We start from the raw sequence: 20862 nt of genomic DNA on the forward strand, positions 1-20862 counted from the left end.
TCAAGCAGGATAATATTTCAGTTCAGGTTTGATTTAAGCTTATTATTCCCTTAGCCTCTGCGCATCTGGGGGTGTCTTGAGACTTAGGGGTGTGCGTTTTTCGCCCCCAGGGGGCTGGGCGGGCAGCTTAGCAGCACTTAGTGCTAACACCCCACCCCCACCCCCGCTCTCTGCCGTTTATTTCTTTTTTTCCTGCCTTGCTGTCCTGGTGCCTTTCTAAGGTCTGGAGCCTTTTTTATTCTGGTTTTCCCCCCACTAACGCCAATTTCAGCGTCCTCGCCCTTGTGGCTTGCAGGATGCACCCACCCTGAGCCGCCCGCTTTGCCTTTCACTTTCGATTTCCAGGCGGCCGCCATTTTGGGCGCCGCCTCGTGGCCGGGCGACATTTTGCAGGCCTCCTATTGCTGCGACGTTCTGCTGGCCCTAGGCTTAGGCTCCCAGGCCTAGTAGGGCTGATCTCTCTATCTCCCTCTCCCAGAGGGGAAAAAGAAAGCTGTTTTTTACTCTTTACTCTGTTAATGGTTGGTGTAAGTGTTGGCTTCCGCAGCAGATCTCAGGGTGGGGAATTAGAAAAGCAGCCACTCCCTCCCTGAGGGGGGGCAAGCTGCCTGAGGCCTTGTATTGCTGGCGTTGATTTGGCTGATTGGCTTCTCTTCCTTTTACCAACTGCCAGGTTGTTATTCAGTCTAATACAGAATATCTTCATATTTCCTTACATTGGTAATCCAATCTCATTCAATTGGCATTTTTTCTCTCTCAGATTTGCTTAGAGAGACCTAGCTTCCATCACTGTCACTGCAGTGTGTTTTCCTGGATCCTTATCCTGGTGGGATATAATTGTACATTAAAAGTCTATATCTGTGGCAGTTTAAAAAAAAAAAAAAAACTTTTTTTGGTCATATTTTCAGATTATTCATTGCAAATTCCAAAAGGGGGCGCGGGCCAGTTTCTGGATACCCGGCCTTACCCAGGTCGTATCCTAGGCGTGCCAACCGCCTGTACACACACACACACACACATATATATATTTCTATATATTCATTTTGATATTTCTGTTGTTTTACCATGGCAGATGATAACCCTAACTCCCGCCATTCTTTGAAGGCGAAATCTAAGTCCCATCATGTGCGCAGACAGGCTAAGGAAACCTCTCAGGAGACTTCTAAGGCCTCTCAAAGGGACGCTTTAAGGCGTCATAAGGCACTAGAGAGGGAGTTCGATAGGCGCTCTAGGGTGACTCAACCATCACCCCCAGCCGCCCCTTCTACTTCCAGGCACCCCCCCCTCCAGTTTGTTCCCCTCTCTCCAGGCACAGCTCATCCCAGGAGTCTCACGACCCTGGACCAGCTACCAGCCGGATGCCTGAAGCAACCTTCACTCCCACGGCCGCTGGCCTGAGACAGGAGGACCCACCCATGATCGAGATGCCTGAGTACATGAGAACTTGGATGGAGCAGGCTATTCGACAGGGGATAGCTCAAGGCATGCAGCAGATGGCCGGACCAAGCCTTCCTCAGACGGTTCCCGCGCAAGAACCGGTGCCAACTAGGTCCATGCCCGCCCTGGACCCTGCTCCTGGTCAGGTACCCTCCCGGGGGGCCAGCCCTCTTCCAGAAAGGGAACCGGAGGAGGGAATGGAAATTTTAGACCAATACAGGGAGGAGGAGGAGCACCTTGAATGGGGATCCACCTTCCATGGGGAACCCTTTTCAGATTTAGACCCGATGGAAGCAGAGTTGTCGGAGGACGAGAGCCTTACCCCCGTCCAGCCTTCCTTTGTGGGGTTATTCAAGTCCCACATGTTTAAATCCATCTTGTTTAAGGCCAAGAACACCTCGGGCCTGGCCACTCAACTTCCCCTGTCCCCCACTCCTCTGGGGAGGAACCGGAGGACGCAATGTTCAAACAGCCCGTGGTGGCCGAGGATGTGATTCCCGCTCCTCCCATTTTCCACGATCTGGTTTCCAACCAACTGGGTTTTACGGGGGCTCCTCCGGCCCCATCCACACAGGATAAGAGGTTCTTTAACCTCGAACCGGATTTCTGCTCCCTCCTCAATACCCCGGAGGTGGACGAGCCCATTGTTGGTCTCGCCTCTTCCTCCTCCCCGAGTGATCCACTGGAGGCCCTCAAACCCGAGGATAGGAGGTCTGAATTGGCCTTGCGGCGGGCTCATCTAGCCGACGCCTGGGCAATTAGATCGGCCACCGCAGCCTCCTTCTTTACCAGGTCCTCTATCCGGTGGCTCCGTCAACTGAAGGCCCACATCCCTCCATCCAATACACGGGCGCTGCAGGACATTGCCAAAATCACAGCGGCGGCAGAGTTCTCAGCGGATGCCACGTACCATTCGGTTAAATTCGCCTCCCGGGCGTTAGCATCCCAGGTCACTGCCCGCCGCCTGCTCTGGCTCAAACCATGGCAGGCGGACGTGAAGAACAAGGTCAAGCTGGCATCCGCCCCCATTAAAGGGGAGAAGCTCTTTGGGCCGGCCCTGGACCCTCTCTTGGCCGAAACTAGGGGAAAGAAGAAATTCCTTCCTCCTCTTTTTCGGAGGCCTGACTCCCGAGCCCCTCAGCCCTTTCGAAGAGGATCCTCCCGGTCCTTCTACCAGTCCCCCTTCCCCCCCAGGTACCCGAGACCTCCCTCGTATAGAGCATCATATTCCCAGGATCGTTCCGACCCGAGCGATCGAAATAGGAGGGGCGGAGGATTTAAGCGTCCCTTCAGGGGTTCCGGGGAGACCCTTCCGGCGCTCCAAATGAATCCTGTCTTTTTCCCCCATTGGTGGTCGGCTGAGGCATTTCGCCCACCTGTGGGATTCTACCACTTCCGACAAATGGGTCAGGGACTCCATCAGGTTTGGACTCGCTCTGGAGTTCAACTCTCAACCTCCCGAGTTCTTCATGTCATCTCCCCCTCTAGGGACCCCTCCAACGCAAATTAATGGATGCGGCCATCCATCACTTACTCTCCATCCAGGCCATCCAGCCAGTTCCCCCCTCTCAGCGAGGGCAGGGTTTCTATTCCCACCTCTTCGTGGTTCCCAAGTCCTCGGGGGGATGGAGGGCTATCCTGGACCTCAAACGGCTCAACCGCTTCCTAAACCCCCGCAAATTCAAAATGCACACCCTCCAATCCATTTTGCAGGGTACCAGGCAAGGAGATTGGCTATCTTCTATAGACCTCTCTGAGGCATACCTCCACATCCCAATTCGGCCTTCACACTCTAAATTCCTTAGATTCTGTTACAATCACCACCATTTTCAGTATGTGGCCCTTCCCTTTGGGTTAGCCTCAGCTCCCAGAGTTTTCACTAAGATCCTCACAGCCCTGGCAGCTCGCTTAAGGGACTGCCCAGTCCGTCTTCACTGCTATCTGGATGATATCCTCATCCTGTCCCATTCACAATCCCAAGCAGAGCTGGACACCAAGACTACTCTCTCCGCCCTCCACGCCCATGGTTTCCTGGTCAACCAAAAAAAGAGCCAACTGGTCCCTTCTACCCGAATTGCCCACTTAGGGGCTATCATTGACACGGTGCAGGAAAAAGTGTTCCTTTCCCCGGAAAGGCTCCAGAGTATTCGAAATTCAATTCAGGTTATTCGCTGATCAAGGAGGGCTTCTCTGTTAGATTTATCTAAATTACTGGGAAAAATGGTTTCATGCATCTCTATTATTCCTTGGGCCCGTCTTCATACCAGGTCCCTGCAGTGGCTTCTGCTTCCGTTTCAAAGGTCCGGCAGAAGCAACTCAAAATCCTCCATCAAGGTACCTCCAAAGGTCCTCTCGTCTCTCCTCTGGTGGACCAACCCTGCCATCAACAGGGGTCATCTCTTCAAAGATCCCCAGCGTCTCGTCATCACCACAGACGCCAGCCTGAGCGGCTGGGGCGCTCACTTCCAGTCCCTTACAACACAGGGCAAATGGTCCCATGCAGAGCGGGCCTGCAGCATAAACTGGCTGGAGCTCCACGCCATCCACCTGGCCCTCCGCCACTTCCTGCCTCAGGTACGTGGGCGGCACGTCCTTATTCTCACGGACAACGTTACCGCCAAGGCCCATGTCAACAGGCAAGGCGGGACCCAGTCTATTCGGTTGATGAGAGAGGCCGAGAGACTCTGCCGTTGGGCAGAGCGTCACCTCCTCTCGATCAAAGCAGAACACATTTCGGGGGCCTCAAACACCCGAGCGGACTGGTTAAGCAGGGCCACCGTGGACCAGTCCGAGTGGCGCATTCATCCATCCCTTTTCAGGGAGGCGACCATGATCTTCGGTCTCCCGTTAGTGGACCTCTTTGCATCCCCCTGCAACACCCAGCTCCCTCGGTTCTTCTCCAGATTCCCATCCCCCGGGGCCGAGAATCACGATGCACTTCGCTGTCCGTGGCCCCCCGGACTCCTGTATGCCTTCCCCCCGTTAGCTTTGCTTCCCAGGGTCATTCAGAAACTGATCCAGGAGAAGGCAGATCTGATTTTGGTGGCCCCCTACTGGCCCAGGCGACCATGGTTTGCAGACCTCCGCAACCTCTCGGTGTCTCCCCCGTGGAGAATCCCTCCGGACAGGATCTCCCTATCTCAGGGGCCCATTCAACATCCGGAGCCCCAATGGCTCCAACTAACCGTGTGGCGGTTGAGCGGGAAAAGTTGAGGAAGAAGAATTTATCTGACCAGGTCATTAACACGATCCTGGTCGCCAGACGGCCTTCAACCAATCGGATATACGATGCCACCTGGGTCAGCTTCTGCAGGTGGTGCCATTCATCCATGGTCAACCCGCTCTTGCCTTCGGTGGCCCAGATTCTGAATTTTCTCCAGGATGGGCTCAAAAAAGGTCTCTCACCTAATACCCTGAGACGCCAGGTAGCGGCCCTCTCAACTGTTGTCTCCGGCGACAATCTGGGTCCCCTCTCTCACCATCCCCGTATCAGGGCCTTCCTAAGGGGGGCTACTAACCTCCGTCCCCCTGTTGTGCACCGGTACCCCACTTGGGACCTTAACAAGGTCCTAGTGGCCCTCACCAGACCTCCTTTCGAACCCATTAGAGAATCCTCTCTCCAAATTTTGACCTTTAAGGTAGTATTCCTGGTGGCAATTACCTCGGCTCGCCGAATTTCGGAGATTGCTGCCCTTTCGGTGAGAAAGGACCTCTGTATCTTCCATTCCGATCGGGTGGTTCTATGCCCCGACCCGACCTTCTTGCCCAAGGTCAATTCAGCCTTCCACAGGGCTCAGGAGCTTACACTCCCGAACTTTTGTCCCAATCCTTCGCGGGAAAGGGAGAAACAATGGCACACCCTAGATGTCAGGCGGACCCTCCGCATATACATTAACCGCACACAACCCTTTAGAAGGTCAGAGTCTTTATTTCTCTCCTTCCAGCCCAAGTCCTTAGGCCACAAGGTGTCCCCTTCCACCATCGGGCGATGGATCAGAGCCACCATCGCCAAGGCTTATTCGTCTCAGGCCTTGCCAGTTCCCAGTGGGGTTACGGCGCATTCCACCAGGAGTGCGGCCACCTCTGAGGCCTGGGCCACCCAGGCTCCAATCTCAGACATCTGTCGGGCCGCCACTTGGGCTTCCCCCTCCCCTTTCATTAGGCACTATAAGATTGACATCTTTGCGTCAGCTGAGGCCTCGTTTGGTAGACGAGTCCTCCAGCGGGTCATCGAGGACCCAGGGGAGCTTCCACCCCAGACGGATTCCCTCCCGTAGGACAGCCAAGCTTTGGTATGTCCCACTCTCTGGATGATCTGAGCAGCTCGAGGGAGAATGGGCGTTGGTCTTACCTGACACGCCATTTCTAGTCGAGCTGCGAGGATCATCCAGCCCCACCCTTTTTAATTTTTTCCGTCTGGGGGAACCTTGTTTCAGCCAATGATACTTTAGGTCTAGTTAGATGAGAGTTAGACGACTTTCCTCCTCTCTCGACTTTGCATAAACTGGGAGGCTACAAGGGACCATGTGACAGAGGGCGGAGCGTTCCCTAATGATTAAGCCCAGCCTACACAGATGCAGACTGGAGCACCTCCCACTCTCTGGATGATCCTCGCAGCTCGACTAGAAATGGCGTGTCAGGTAAGACCAACGCCCATTTTCTGTCTAACCTAATTTTGAAAAATAGATTGAAATTTCTATAGTGAAATTTGGAAATTTAGAAAGAAATTGACAAAAGTGGGGGAATATTTTGACTCCTTGAGGCCTTCAGCAGCATGGTTTTAGAAGGCTACAAAAAAGCCAGTTTGATGAACTGGTCAAAGCCTCAGGCTAGAAACAAAGAAACTTTGTAAGTTCTGCCTTAGACATGAAGCCAGCTGAGTGCTCAAGCCAATAATTATCTCTTAGTTTCAGGAAGAAGGCAATGCCAAGCAAATATGCAACACAGAAACACAGTTTTTAGAAATCTGTGTTAATTTATTCCAAAAGATTTGGTTCCACAACTTAAAAAGGAGTATTTCGGCATCAAGATATACTGTATTAACACAGTTATAAAGAGGCTTGGAAAACAATCATACACTGTGTAATCATCAGTCTGTCAATCATAAATTCAAATTGAACTATGAACTATTCAACTGTTCAATAAATATTTTAGCAGATGGTAACAATCCTGAAAACAAGTGCTGCAAGATGTAGGTTATGTAGCCATGAACTAAGCAATGTGAGCAGTTTCATGTATTCAGCGTACGAATACTCGTGAGATAAAAAAACATGCAAATATTGTTCTCATTTAAAAAAAAAAGAACCAAATTACTATAAAAGCAGACACCACTCTCAGAAACTAGAAAAGTTGGGAAATAATTCAATCCTTCCTTTTATGTATATCAAAAAGTAACATTTGACTGTAAAGCACCATAAAGCGGTAGGTAAGTCTAAGTGCTATTGCTATTAGGTTATAATATTTATTCTATTTATTAGAATTCATTTGCTGCCATCTTGCTGCAAGGTGACTCTGGAGGCTTACAACATCAACCTTTCCCTATTCCATGAAAAAAAAACCCCAGCAATGAATTAGCAAACAAATGGTTTAGCTGCTTTAACATAAGCACTTGACATGCTGCTAAATAAAAACACAAAGGACATTCAAGCATTAAAAAAAAGTTTTCTGTTAAAACAGTTTCAGTAATGCAGCATTTTTCAAAGTAGGGGTTTTAATTAAAAATGTTATTTAACTTCACCAGCTGTGAACTAATAAAATGAATGAGGCCAAAATGGGACACAGAGCAAACAGCAGCTCTCACTCCTGTATTTAAACAGAAGTAAAGCAATGAAGAATATAGCATCCAGTTCTTTATTTCAAATGTACTCGTATTTAGAATTAAAAACAAATCTCCTTTGAATTCAAGTTTCAAATAAACTAAGAAATGATAGACCAAAATATTCTATTTAACATTACAACGTACCCTAAAGAAGTAAACCAGAATAAAATCTGTATTTTTAACACAAGTTGGCTCAACAGGAAATGACACTACAGGTGGACCTCAACTTACAACCATTCATTTAGTGACTATTCAACGGTACAATGGCCCTGAAAAAAGTGCCTTATGACCGATTTTCACACTTATGACCACTGCAGCATCCCCAAGGTCATATGATCAAAATTTGAGCCTTTGGCAACTGGCATGTATTTATGACAGTAGCACTGTCCTGGAGCCATATGATCACCATTTGTAGCTTTCCCAGCCAGCTTCCAACAAGCAAAGTCAATGTGGGAAACCAGATTCACTTAATGACTGCATGAGTCACTTAACAACTTCAGTGATGCACTCAATTGTACCAAAAAGTCAGAAAAATGGATCAAAAATCACTTAACAACTGCCTTGCTTAGCAACAGAAATGTTGGGCTCACTTGTATTTGTAAGTTGAGAACTACCTGTGCTTTTTTCTATTCTCATGGAAAGAACAGATATTATAAGTCTAATTCTACTTTTCACTATACCGGTAGTCCTCAACTTACAACCACAATTGAGCCCAAAATTTACAATGTTAAATGAGAAATTTGTTGAGTCTTGCCCCATTTTATAACTTTTCTTGCCACATTTGTTAGGCGAATCACTGCAGTTCCTAAATTAGTAGCATGGTTAAGTGAACCTGGTTTCCCCACTGACTTTGCTTGTCAGAAGGTCACAAAATTACCTGTTTACCTGACTCCAAGAGGCTACAACCATCATAAATGTGAGACAGTTCTCAAGCATCCGAATGTAATTCATGTGACCATGGGATGCTGCAATTGTCGTAAGTGTGAAAAACGGTCATGTCATTTTTTCCAGTGCTGTTGTAACTTTGAACGAACAGTAAATGAACTGTTGTAAGTCAAGGATTAAGTGTATACATTGAGAGGGACTCATACAAATTTGTGTCCTGTATAATCTGAAGGGCCACCATTACCTAATCTCTGTTAAAGGACCCAATTATTTAATTGTCCAATTTTCAAGTGAATGCCCAACAATTATCCAATCCCAAAGTAATATTCATAAAAGAAGAAATGTACTTCCAACCAATGATAGTTCCTCTAGGGAGAACATCATGAGCCAAACTTCACATTCACTCACCTTTGAATATAGTTAAAAAACGAATGTTCATGGACTCCCAGGAGGCAACCATGACTCTAACTTCCGGACAAAAGCTCTTGTTACTAACAAATGTCCATTTACTTAACCTCCTGGGATGTTCCTGAAAGCCATATGAATGCCTATGTTGTGGTAACATAGAGCAAAGTATTCATTTGTCTATACAGGTACATGTTGGTAGAAATAGAAGCAAAGAGGCCTGCTAACATAAAATAGTTGCTGAAAAAAATAGCTTCAGAACTGCTTATTGAGATCGTAAGTAGGTAGATAAATAAGAGAATAAGGTTCAATGGTTGGGCCAAAAGTAGCTAAAATTTGTGGTGGATAAGCTAACTGAAGAATCATGTCGAATTCCTTTTTACATTGACTGCAATTTTTAGTAATGGATAACCAAATTGTTCTGGTAAACTTTCGCAAACATAATGAAGCAAGAACACTATAGTCGGTGGCCAACCTCTGGTATTCAATAACCCTGGCCCTGAGTATGGATGTTCTGCTTAATTAAGAGAGCTCACTATAGTGGTTTCCTAAGACAGAGCTAGAACTGAACTTCAGGGATACAACCTGAGAGTTCTGAATGCTCCTTTGAAAATTGTTGTTAAAATATCTTTAACTGACAAAAAAGAAAAGAAAATGTATTTATGCCTGAGGCACCTTCACATAAATTTAAATTTAATACAGTTCCCCTATATCAAATTGAATCCACTTTAAATAAAGTTATATTTCTGGAATCATTGAAATATTAATTTCATTTCCTTGTGCCCCAAACTAATGATAAGTGATATAATATATATCATATATGTCATGCACCATATATTCTTAAAAACTTCTTTTAAGCCTTATGTGAAATGAAACACATCACATGTTAAGTAACTAATAAACATAGAACATAGTGTTTTAACAACTGTTTATTTAACATAGTATTTGTCCAGCAATGACTATATATTTGCCACATATCTGAAAAGACAGCTAGTCTGTAATCTAGATATAAGTCAACATGCATAATGAAGATCACAGTTATCTCTGCCAACACAGCTTGACGGAAAGCAGAAAACCCACAAAAACAGACCATGGCTTTGAAAGTAAACATCACTTGTAAAATGAAAAAAAAAAAAAGCACACACACACACACACCAACTGCTGGCAGTAAAACACTTGCTTTATACTATAAGAAGTTTAAGATCTACAAAAGCTTTGTAGGTTCTCCTCCCCACCTCATAGCATAGCAACCTTTCCTGATTCCGTTGTTTTGGAAATAGAGATTAATTTGGATTGAAAAGGTTTACATAATTCTTGACCAATTTGAGAATTTGGAACAAGAGCGATCATCCAGTTCTGAGTTCACACATTCTATCACGGGTTATGATTTGCTTAACCATCATTTGCTTAATCACCTACAATTCATTGCATTTATATTAATCTATAAATCATGGTTTACAAATTATGTTTGCTAAATATGTGCAAGGCACAAAGCTAAAGCCATGCAGACTTGATTCTGTCTTAGCATGAGTTAATTCTTCCACTAAAGAGTTAGGTCTGTTAGCATTGTTTTTTTTTTAAAAATCATCTTACTGTTGCAAACAAGCCTATCTGCTGTAAAAGGCGTTTATAGGAAAAATGTGATACACAGGTAATCCTAGACTTACCAACTATACTTAAGTAAGGTAGTTAAGTAAGTTGCACCTGATGTTATGACCTTTTTTGGCATATTTAAATGAATAGTGCAGTCATTAAGGGAATCTGGCTTCTTCCATTGACTTTGCTTGTCAAAAGCTATGTGGGAAGTTGGCAAATGTTCTTGGAATGCTGCAACTGTTATAAATACAAGCTGTTTTCCAAGCATGTGAATTTTGAGCATGTGACTGTAGGATGCTGTAATGGTTATAAGTGCGAGGACTGGTTGTAAGTCACTTTCTCGATGTCACTGTAACTTCAATTACAATGTGGTAACAAATGGTTGTAAGTAGAGGACTACCAGTACTATCTCACAAAGACTTTGGCCAGTGACGTGAAATAGTCTAGCCTTGTTTATATCCAAAACAAACATTCATATATTTACTCCTTTATCATCAGGTTATAATTTTGCAGTTTATTTTGCAAAAGCAAACAATGTCAGAATACCGTTAATGTTTGTTCTTGGTCCTTCTTGTAAACAAACAGAACAGTTAAGAAGTTAATGATCTTTTTCTAAAAGGTTGAAGTACATTTATAAGCATTTATAAGGATAAAATGCTTCATTTAATCATACATATAATACCCAAAATATTGTAACTAATATATCAAAAGGGAAAAATTACAATTGATTCTGCTAATTGGTTTCAGATTAAGTCTCTGCTTACTATTCAGGTCTGCATTTTATGATGATATGACATGAATTTTCGTTTCAGTTTTTCATAGATATTGATGGTAATCAAAACTTTGTAGACAATGTTTCTGCAATGTCATCAGCATGCTCATAAAGTCCCCTTCACTCACCTCAGCTTTTAAAAGTAATTAAGAACTGGATACTATTCCTCATTTCAACCTTCAAAAGAAAGTTCTTCAGTTGCATGGGAGAACAGACATATAGATCTCTCTGCAGGTAGTGGCTGGTTAACAACTACCCCATATAGTGACCGTTTGATGGCACTGAAAAAGTAACTTTATGATTGGTCCTCAAACTTACAATGGTCATGTGACTGCTATATGGGTGCTTCACAACCGACACACATTTACTACACTGACAGGTTATCTCAGTCACCTGACCAGTGGTGGTATGCTACGGACCAGTTCAGCCAAACCTGTAGTAAGAAAAAAAAAAAAAGCCTCCCTCAGCTGAGAGGACAACAAGTCTCCCATGATCAGCTGAGAGGATAAAAGATGGAAAAACGCATGGGAGGGTGGGAGGGTCGCTCCTAAGTTTTCATTTCTTCATCTTCTCAGCTGATTGGCTAGGTAGGAGTGTGAGCGTTAAGGATGAGCACGTGCACACACGATCACCCACCGAACCGGTAGCAACTAAGGTAGGATCCCACTATTGCACCTGACCACCATTTGTGAGCTTCAAAACTGGCTCCAACAAGCAAAATCAATGGACAAACCATATGGTATCACACTGAACAGTCACCAATGATTTGCTTAATAACTGCAGTGGACATTAAGCAAATCTCTGACAAACTTAAGTGTTGCTTGACTAGTGTTTTGGAGTTGCAGGGCCTAAATGTGGTGGTTAAGTGAAGACTATCTGTGTTTATGTTATCTAAAACTAATAATCGCACAACAAATACAGGGGTGACACATTTTTTTATTATTTATAACATGTAGCCAGATTCCATCCTAAGTGAAATGATAACTCAAGTGTTAATGATGGATATTTTGAACTACTCCAAATGCTGGAGAGAACATTTTCCAACAATGAAAAAGCACTAAGCGCCAAAATGTCCTAAAACCAGCTCTCTAATTTATTAATCTGTTATGCATACATTATAACAAAGCAAAATAAGAAAAAAGACACATTCTGTTACAATGTTCCATTGTACCTCTTTATCTGGTCCAGTTCTGAAAAATATACAATAAATGTTTAAAAATGATTACATTTAAGAAAAAAATCAGATTGTATAAATTGTGACCATTTTCAAAGTCTATTTTAGCCGCAGGAAATGGATTTACTTGAACACATTTCAAAAAAGGCTTTCAGTGATAAGGTAAGACTACTTGAGTTGCTTTAATAAAGAAGCTACCTTAGAAATTAGAAGAGGAAATACAGAAACTGTGATACTTCTGAACCACTTGGCAGCTCTGGACAGTATCAGTTATAGCGTCATTCCCTACTGCCCTTGTGTAGTGATTGTGATCTTTCCTTTGGCACACGTCCACAAAATGGTGCTGGGAGTTACCTTCAAACAATATTTACAGGCAGGGCTAATGCCTTTGACAGTAAATATAACTGAACTCCTCCCTCAGGATCAGGAAACTGTAATAGGTATTTTAGAGCTACAACATGAAACTGGTTTAACGATTGCTCTGCCAGGAGTATGAGGCTTAAATATGATTTTAAAAATTAATTGCCTGAAAAATTATTTTCTTCAGAGAGCTAAAGAGACATTTTTGTTCTGAATACAGAGCTTAGTATTTTTCTTCTAACATTAATCACTTTAAATTCTTACTGAATATGAGATGCTAATGTTTCATTTTCCTCCAATGGGAAAATATTTTAGAGAAATATATTTACCAAAGCAAGACTTTGAAAAACATCAATATCTGTCAATCTCAAATTCTTGGAAAGGACTTCGTAAGTTGTTAAAAATGCCAAATCCAGTTTAAACATCTGGCTGATTATGTGATGAACCAGTAATAAAAAAAAAAAAATGTGAATCCAATCTTTCCTGAGATTGTAAACATTTTTTAAAATTTTGCATAAACTATTCTTTTAACTATGGAAACTGCTTTGAGTGTTTCTAAAAAATATAAACACTGTCAGTAACATTAAAAATTTAAGCACACAAGTCAAAACAATGCAATTAAAAGACTGAAGATTGAGAAAATGCTAATCCAATTTGCAGGCACAAAACTGGGTGGAATAAAACCCCAGCAACAAAATTCAGAATAATTTGGTAGGTAAAGAACTGAGAGAGAAATAATAGTTACCATAAATTTATCACAGATAAATGCAAAAGGAACCAGAATGAAATCCACAGGTACAGAATGGAAGATGCCTGGGTTAGGCAGTAATACTTGTAAAAAAAAAAAGCCTTAGATGGTGAACCTATGGCATGCGCGGCAGAAGTGGCACACAAAAGGTCACCCAGAAGAGCTCCACTGTGCATGCGCGCGCACCCTCCACCAGCCAGCTGATGGTTGAGTATCTGCTGCACATGCACTGAGATGCGCACGCATGCGCAGAGGCACGTGGCATGCGGGGTTGCGTGCGCATGCGCAGAGGCGTGCAGTGCAGGGTCGTGCATGCATGCGCAGGGAGGAGTCTTATGTGCATTGTGTCATGGGTGCAGGCATGCGAGCACGTGCACTTTCGGCACACAACATGAAAAAGGTTCACCATCACAGCCTTAGAACATGAAAAACAACAGTGCAATCCTCAACAGAAGACTATGTTTTGGTCATGGTATATTAAATAGACAAATTGTAACACTTTGTGTGTTGCAAGAAGAAAATAAGCAGGGGAAAAGTGAGTTGGGATTCTTGGGGGCAATTATGATTCTTCTATATACTGTACATACAGAGTTAGCCTCTGTCCAGGTAAGTTCATTTTAAGATCTCTCTTTTGTTTACAGGTCAACTTACTTGTAAAGTGAGTGTAGGTATGTTTGCAGTAGGTAGTTTACAGTGAACAGTGATTTTAATCCTTTTGGCTTTGTTCTTTTATGCAGTTCTTTTATGTTCTAATATGCAATTTATTATTCTTTTCCTCCCTGTGTAAGAAAGTTACCTTGAACATATGGAGGAAAGCCAATTTTAAAATTAGCACCGAGGAAACACATGCAATACACAGAGGCCTATGTATACAAAAGAGACTTAGGGATATGTATTCGTAACTTGTGAGCTACAAATAATATTTCTATCATTTGCCATATCCTAAAACTTCACGGAACTTTCAAAGCTTAGGTGAACGTACAATAACATAATGAAAGTCAATAAAATCACATGCACAGTGGATAGAATAACTTTAAAAGCTTCTGGAAAGAAGAATGTCAGCTGACATAAAGATGTGAAACTTCGTATGAGCCTCATCTGGATAGGAACAAGTCCAGGTCAAGAGCAAAACTATAAAATGACCACCATGAACCAGGATGGATCTCTGAAGATTTGAATATAGTGTGTCAATATGCAAGCAGGTGGCCTTTTAGATACTGCACATGACTCCAAATTGGAAACAGACCAGGAATTAGTGAAACTGTTTGCATAAGTGGAATTGGTGGAATTGTTTCACAAGTGACAAGAAACATTTCTGAGACTTGGTCCTAATAAGTAACTGGGCTGCAACACTCTTGATTTCACTTACTGTCTGAGTCCTGGTGTACTTTTTATACAAGCTATGCAAGTTGTTGCAGCAATATAATTGACACTTTTGTGAAAGAACCAAATCCTTTAATGAGCTAAATAAAATCCATCTGTTGGTATGGTTGGTGTACTCTACATTATAGACTCAAGGAAACCACCATTTATGTGTGAAGTAATTGTATAACCACTTCAGTGAACTAACTTTAAAGACAGAAGGTAAAAAAAAACCTGATCTAATGTTTAAGGCACTATGTTAGAAAGCACGAGGCCATGAGTTCAAGTCTTGCTTTTAGTCATGAATGGCAGCTGGATGACCTTTCTTTCACACTGCCTACCTCAAAGTTTTTTGTGGGGAAAAGAGGAAGGATATGTTTGTGGGATACAAATAAATTAAATAAACCAACCCAATGCTGTGGCAGCTACTTGATTAGCCATGGGAAGAAGGCAGAGAAGAGCAACAAATATTTTAAATGTCGAATAATTGCTGAAACAGGAGATTTTTAAAGCTTAGAAACCAGACAAAGGTAAATACAGGCATAGATAACACAGGTCTGCACACTATTGCTCTAGCTTAAAAAGAAAGCACTGAACTTATTTTTAAGACATTAAGAAAGATACAGCATTTAAAACTGCAACTGGGTTTGTAATTATCAGCCCAACTTACTTCACAGAGTTGTCATTGTATATAAAATAGAAGGCAAGACTATTATGTATGTTTGACACCTGGATTAATAAAAATACTTTGAACAAAAACCCAATAATACACTCCATGTCTAATTTATAAACTTTACATAAAAGAAAAAAAAAAGCAAAACATTCTGCAGCACTTTACATAATTCAAAATATCACGAGGGAAGGATTATTTGGATGAGATGAATGAAAACACAGCTTAATTTCAAGTGATGCCTGTGTGTTTTATTGATTTCAAATTGAATCTAACAATCAAATTTAGCTACCTTCTCTTATTTTGCTTTGGTGCCATCTGTACTTGTGTGAAATGAAATTACTACAAATTAACATCTTAGGCATCAGCAAGTTTCACTATGTTAATTACGTTCCATGTTCCTACTGCAATTCTGTCTTTGCAACGTCAGCTTTTGTTTTCCTGTACGGCAACAGCGACAACTGGACATCTCAAAAGCATTAATCATAAACCCCATTACTATTCCAAAAGATCCCCAGTTCCTCCTCAGCGGCATGTTGAATGCCATGTAACCTGACGACCTTATCATCAGGCAATGTATCATCAGTGATTTCATATTTTTATCCATATGATTGTCTTGGTAAATAGGAATGGTTTATACCACTGCCTTCTCCTGTACAGAATGAATTCATACCTTGCCATTGTCACTAAGGTGATTGTCTTCTTCTCCTGCATCTTCTTAGAATTAGAATTCTTTTTATTGGCCAAGTATGATTGGACACACAAGGAATTTGTCTTGGTGCAAATGCTCCCTGTATACACAAAAGAAAAGATATTTAGATTCTTATATTGCTGCTGCTTTATATAGGTGCTTGCCCGTTTGCTTGGATGACCTTCATTCCTTAGGTGATCTAGCTTGTAATATACTGTATATTCCGGTCAATCTTTGCTGATCCTTATGGGAATATCCCCTTGCTACAACAGAATATATTACCTATAACATTGCAAAAATGCAAAGCACAAGAACCATCAAACCAATCAAAATCTTTCCAACTACAAAGGTAAATATGAAGATATTTAATTGAATATGAAGTTTACTATACAAGGTGGTGTTTCTTATGAAGTCAGATATTACCTCATGGCAACAACTAAACAGTTAAAGCTGAATTTTAGTCTTTCAGTCAAATATTACATAAGTCTTAAAGCAGTTAAAATGGCAAAGCATTCAACACTGTTCTGTCATGAGATGTCATTTGTTTTCAGACTCATAAAACTTATCCAGATCCCTGTCCCAGATTTAGTTTTGCAGATGCTCAGATTACTTTCAAAGTTAGAAAATAGGCAATATTAAACACAGAGTTTCCTAGTTTGTTCAGATTTTACACAGAAGGGACACACTGCAACCTATTATTCAAAATAATAATGCAGTCTCCCTTCAAATGCTAACACAGTACTTCAAAATTTAAGCCACAAAATTACACATTCAAGAGAAATTCCAAAAACAAACTACGTGTCTTACTTTTAAAGGAAATTCTGTAGCTGACAGTAATTTCTGATATGGCTATCTATTACCAAAATATCACAACAGCACCATAAATTCTCCCCGACTATACAGTTTTCTACAAAAGCATCACAATATATCAGATATAAGAGTATGGAAGGAAAAAAACTTTCATTGTATATATCTGAGTCAGGATCACCCTATTTTTTCTTGGACTAGAGGTTGAAATATTATATAGTGTAATTTTTAGAACTGCTTAGAAGTTAAGTAGTTAAAATTATATAAAGAGACTGTTCTATTTGTAATGAATATTTTTGTGCGCATTGATTACATGGAAAAATCCTCAATAAATCTGAAAATAATTAGGTCAAAACAAGCAATATCATGACTCAATTTTTTCCTAAATAGTCCAATTCAACTCTGAACTGAATGGTTTATGGATACAGATTATTTTTTTGCTTAAGGGAAAAAATATCTTGTCATTAACAAGCACATAAATTATTATGACAAATACTATGTTATAATAAATATTAGTCTTTAACTTCAGATTTACCTTCATGTTTCTCTTGAAATAAAAGGGGAAACATACAACGCCACTTTCTTTTGAGAGTCATCTCTCACAATAGGCCATGAACTAATACCATTGTATATCTCCAAATTCCAAATTCCATGACCAAATCGGTCATGCTTAGATCTATATTCGTTATTTATATACATAAATAGAAAAATGTTTAAATCACATATTTGAAATGAAGAAAAAAATTATAAACAGCTATTCATCAGTTGTCATTATTATTATCAATCCTCAGGCTGCTGGGCAAGATTAAAGGAGCAAAAACTATACAAATGTCAGTGTAGTTGCTTTAATACCAGTCTGGGGTAACAGAATCTTGGAATCTATAAGAAGAATTTCACAGCCTCATTTAAAATAAGTTAAATGAAGCTGAATCTCTCCGACTGATTTGAATTTTTATCAAAATCCATTAAATCACTCAGTGCCTTTAAATTTCTGTAACAGTCATGCTTCAAACACATAGTTCACTTTTCTAAAATAAAACCAATTATCTTCTTCAGTACTCCTGTCCCTCTGCAATTCTAAGAAAAAATATATTCAGAAATGAAAACTTATGAGTCAGAAATTCTCCATTAATTTTACCATAACTCTGTTAAACACATATATTTCTGGAACTAAAGCTTATATGTCCAGGTCACATAGACTTGCCTATTTGCAATCATTAGCCACACCACTTATTCAGAATATGGTAAGGTCTTTCGAGAGGCTCTTAAGGCTTACAATTGTTTACAAATTGTTCAGAGATCCGGTCTAAAGTTTGTCCACCTTCCATTTATGACAGAATGTTTACAATGTATTAATTGCTGGCACCAGTCAGAAAGCTGTATAATGGATACCAGCATAAAAAATGGCAGATGACACAATTTGGATCTCAACTATGGAGGCGATGATACATCCAATAATCTAGATCTTAATAAAATGATAAAATACAAAGACCTTCTTGATGCGCAAGGAACTTTAAAATCATGGCAAGATCTCCAAGAACAGGGGCTACATCGGTGGGCTTACTTGCAAATTCAAAAGAGATATATCCAGGACAAGAAAAATTTTGGAATTTATACTAAGGCACAACAAATAGATAAAATTTTATTAGGTCCAGATAAAAAAAATATAATTAAATTTTATAATTATTTACTAGAGACGAAATTAGAAGAGGATGTAGTCAAAGGCAACATGATAGCCTGGAGCAGAAACATAGGACGTAGCATTACATTATCAGAATGGGAAAAGGTTTGGACAAGGAATAATAAAATTACAAGATCAGCAGCATATAAAGAAAATGCCTATAAAATGTTTTATAGATGGCATCTCTCACTCTTGAGAATAGCGAAAATGTCTCCTAACATGAATCCGAATTGCTGGAAATGTAAAAAGAAACAGGGAACATTTTTTCATATGTGGTGGGCCTGCACTGAAGCCCAAAGATACTGGCATAGAATAAAAAGTGGTTAGAGGAAATAATGGCGGAGCAAATTGAATTAAAACCAGAATTCTTCCTATTGGGGATATTTAATAGACAAATTCCTAAAAATGTCAAATATATAATACTGCATATTCTTACTGAAGCCAGAATAACCTTTGCACAATGTTGGAAACAAGCAGATATTCTAACAGAGGAGATGGTTATACAGAAGATAACAGCCTGTACAGAGATGGACAAGTTAACCTCAGCACTTAAGGAAAAAGAAACATCAGAATATTATAGAAGCTGGGAATGCTGGTATGACTGGATAGAACAAAAATAGAAAATATATTAGTAAATAACGTAAAATGTAAATTTTATATATTCGCAATAAGATGTATTTGTAAATCTATCACCAATATTGATAACAAACAAGGAACCATAGATTGTCGATAGTAGAATTGTTAGTTTTTTAATCATTTTTTTTTCTATTTCTTTTCTTTCTTCTTCTGTGTGTTGTGTTGTGTTTGATATTTTGGTTTTGTAATCGATAAAGTTTGTTTAAAAAAAATGGCAGATGACACAGACTGAGCATTTCAGGCCAATGATGCTACAAGACAACTGATGCATTTACAATGCTATAATGCTGCACAATTCTGGCTTATAATTCATAACGAAAACTGTTCCTATTACTAACCTTTCCCATTAAGCATCAAGGGGAAGCAATTAGGTATAAAAAATGTTAATGGACCAATGAACATTGTATGCTTAGAATTTTTAGAATTGTCTTTGACCTGAAATCAAAGCTTGTCAGAAAAATGAAATTCCGGCTTCTTAGAAGAAAGAGAAGTTAAGATTGTATTCAAACATAATTCCTCTTTTAGTTTAATAGCCAAACCCACTTTCAACAGAAATAACAAGATACATCTGTGAATAATATGCCCAAATTCTAGCAAAAAATGGAAAGCTAGAATTGAATAGAGCCAATGATTCTGACTAAGCAACATGCATTATTTTGAAAATAGCTTGTTTGAAACCCAATGACCAAACTATGACATTAATTCTTTAGACTATCTAAATGCACACTTTTTTTGCTGTATTCTATTATTAATAAGCTTGTTTCCTTGTTTACTATAGAAAATAAAATGTACGTTGCATTCTATCTGAGCTTTCTATAAATTTATAGGTTCAATATAGACCCGATAGTCCAAAATTAAAGTTTCAATACCTTCCTCACCCAAATCTAAGGGAAATCCAATAAAAGCAAAATCTCAAATGTTATCTTGAAAGATAAATACTGTTCACTACCAAGTTCATAATAAAATTGTAGTTTACTGAGAGCGTAAGGTAAATTAATTGGACTCAATTACACACGGGATACTGGAGAGAAAAATGGATTTAAGCGCCTACTGGACATTCAGCAGAACTTTGATAGTACTGAACAAAACAGTATTTCATTCAACCCTCTTATTCTCTTTCCAAAAAAATACTCTTATCGCACTAAAATCTCTAAAAGCAGCTTAGAAATATGCCTGCATGTTGCAAGTCTAAATAACGTAACAAAATTACATTATTTTCAAACTCAATAATCAGCTTTAAATTTGCATTGAGTCTATTAACAATTCAAAAAATATTTTAACTTACTTTGTGGGTATATTTATGCCACAAAAATAAAATAATCTTTTCCCATAGCAGAATTATTTTTCATTTCACCCCTCCCAAGAGCTAATGTTTTAAAAATATTTTGTCAATCACAAAATACCCAACTACAGAACCTTATAAAGTAACATTTGCAATTAACTGCTACTGAAATATAAACATTGCACAGAAAAGATTTCAGCGACCTTAGCCATTTTAATAGCTTTGCATGATGCCAAACATCGATGCCAAACGCGATGCTTTAGAAAGTATTCTACTCAAGATCAGACTTTAACTCTTGTGTTACTGGTATTAGCAACTCTAAAGAGCAAATATAATGTACCACTCTGCATTACTTCAGTTTTTCAATTGATCAAAACCATTTCTAGTTCGTAAGCCTGGATAATGAATAAATAAATTTAGTAAATAAACTCTTTTGAAGTTTGCTTTACCATCTCTGTAAAACCGAAATCAGTTCTTCCTCTTCTTTGGAAGACTGCCTATTTAATATTAAAAACTACATCATCTGTATCACAGGGCC

The 20862-nt window shown here is 40.3% G+C and overlaps 1 protein-coding gene across 2 annotated transcripts in view; it reads right to left on the bottom strand.

The window, feature by feature from the left end:
• The window catches only part of JAK2 (Janus kinase 2), a 73320-nt gene that overhangs the window by 46022 nt on the left and 6436 nt on the right, over positions 1 to 20862 (bottom strand). For both annotated transcript variants that reach the window (XM_026703732.2, XM_087926673.1), the window contains exon 2: positions 15901 to 16018. The gene's annotated coding sequence lies outside the window, so the exon portion shown is untranslated. The remainder of the gene's footprint in view (positions 1 to 15900; positions 16019 to 20862) is intronic.

This window comes from Pseudonaja textilis, chromosome 2, assembly GCF_049901715.1.
Source record: "Pseudonaja textilis isolate UNSWEBS1 chromosome 2, rPseTex1.2, whole genome shotgun sequence".
Taxonomy (NCBI): domain Eukaryota; kingdom Metazoa; phylum Chordata; class Lepidosauria; order Squamata; family Elapidae; genus Pseudonaja; species Pseudonaja textilis.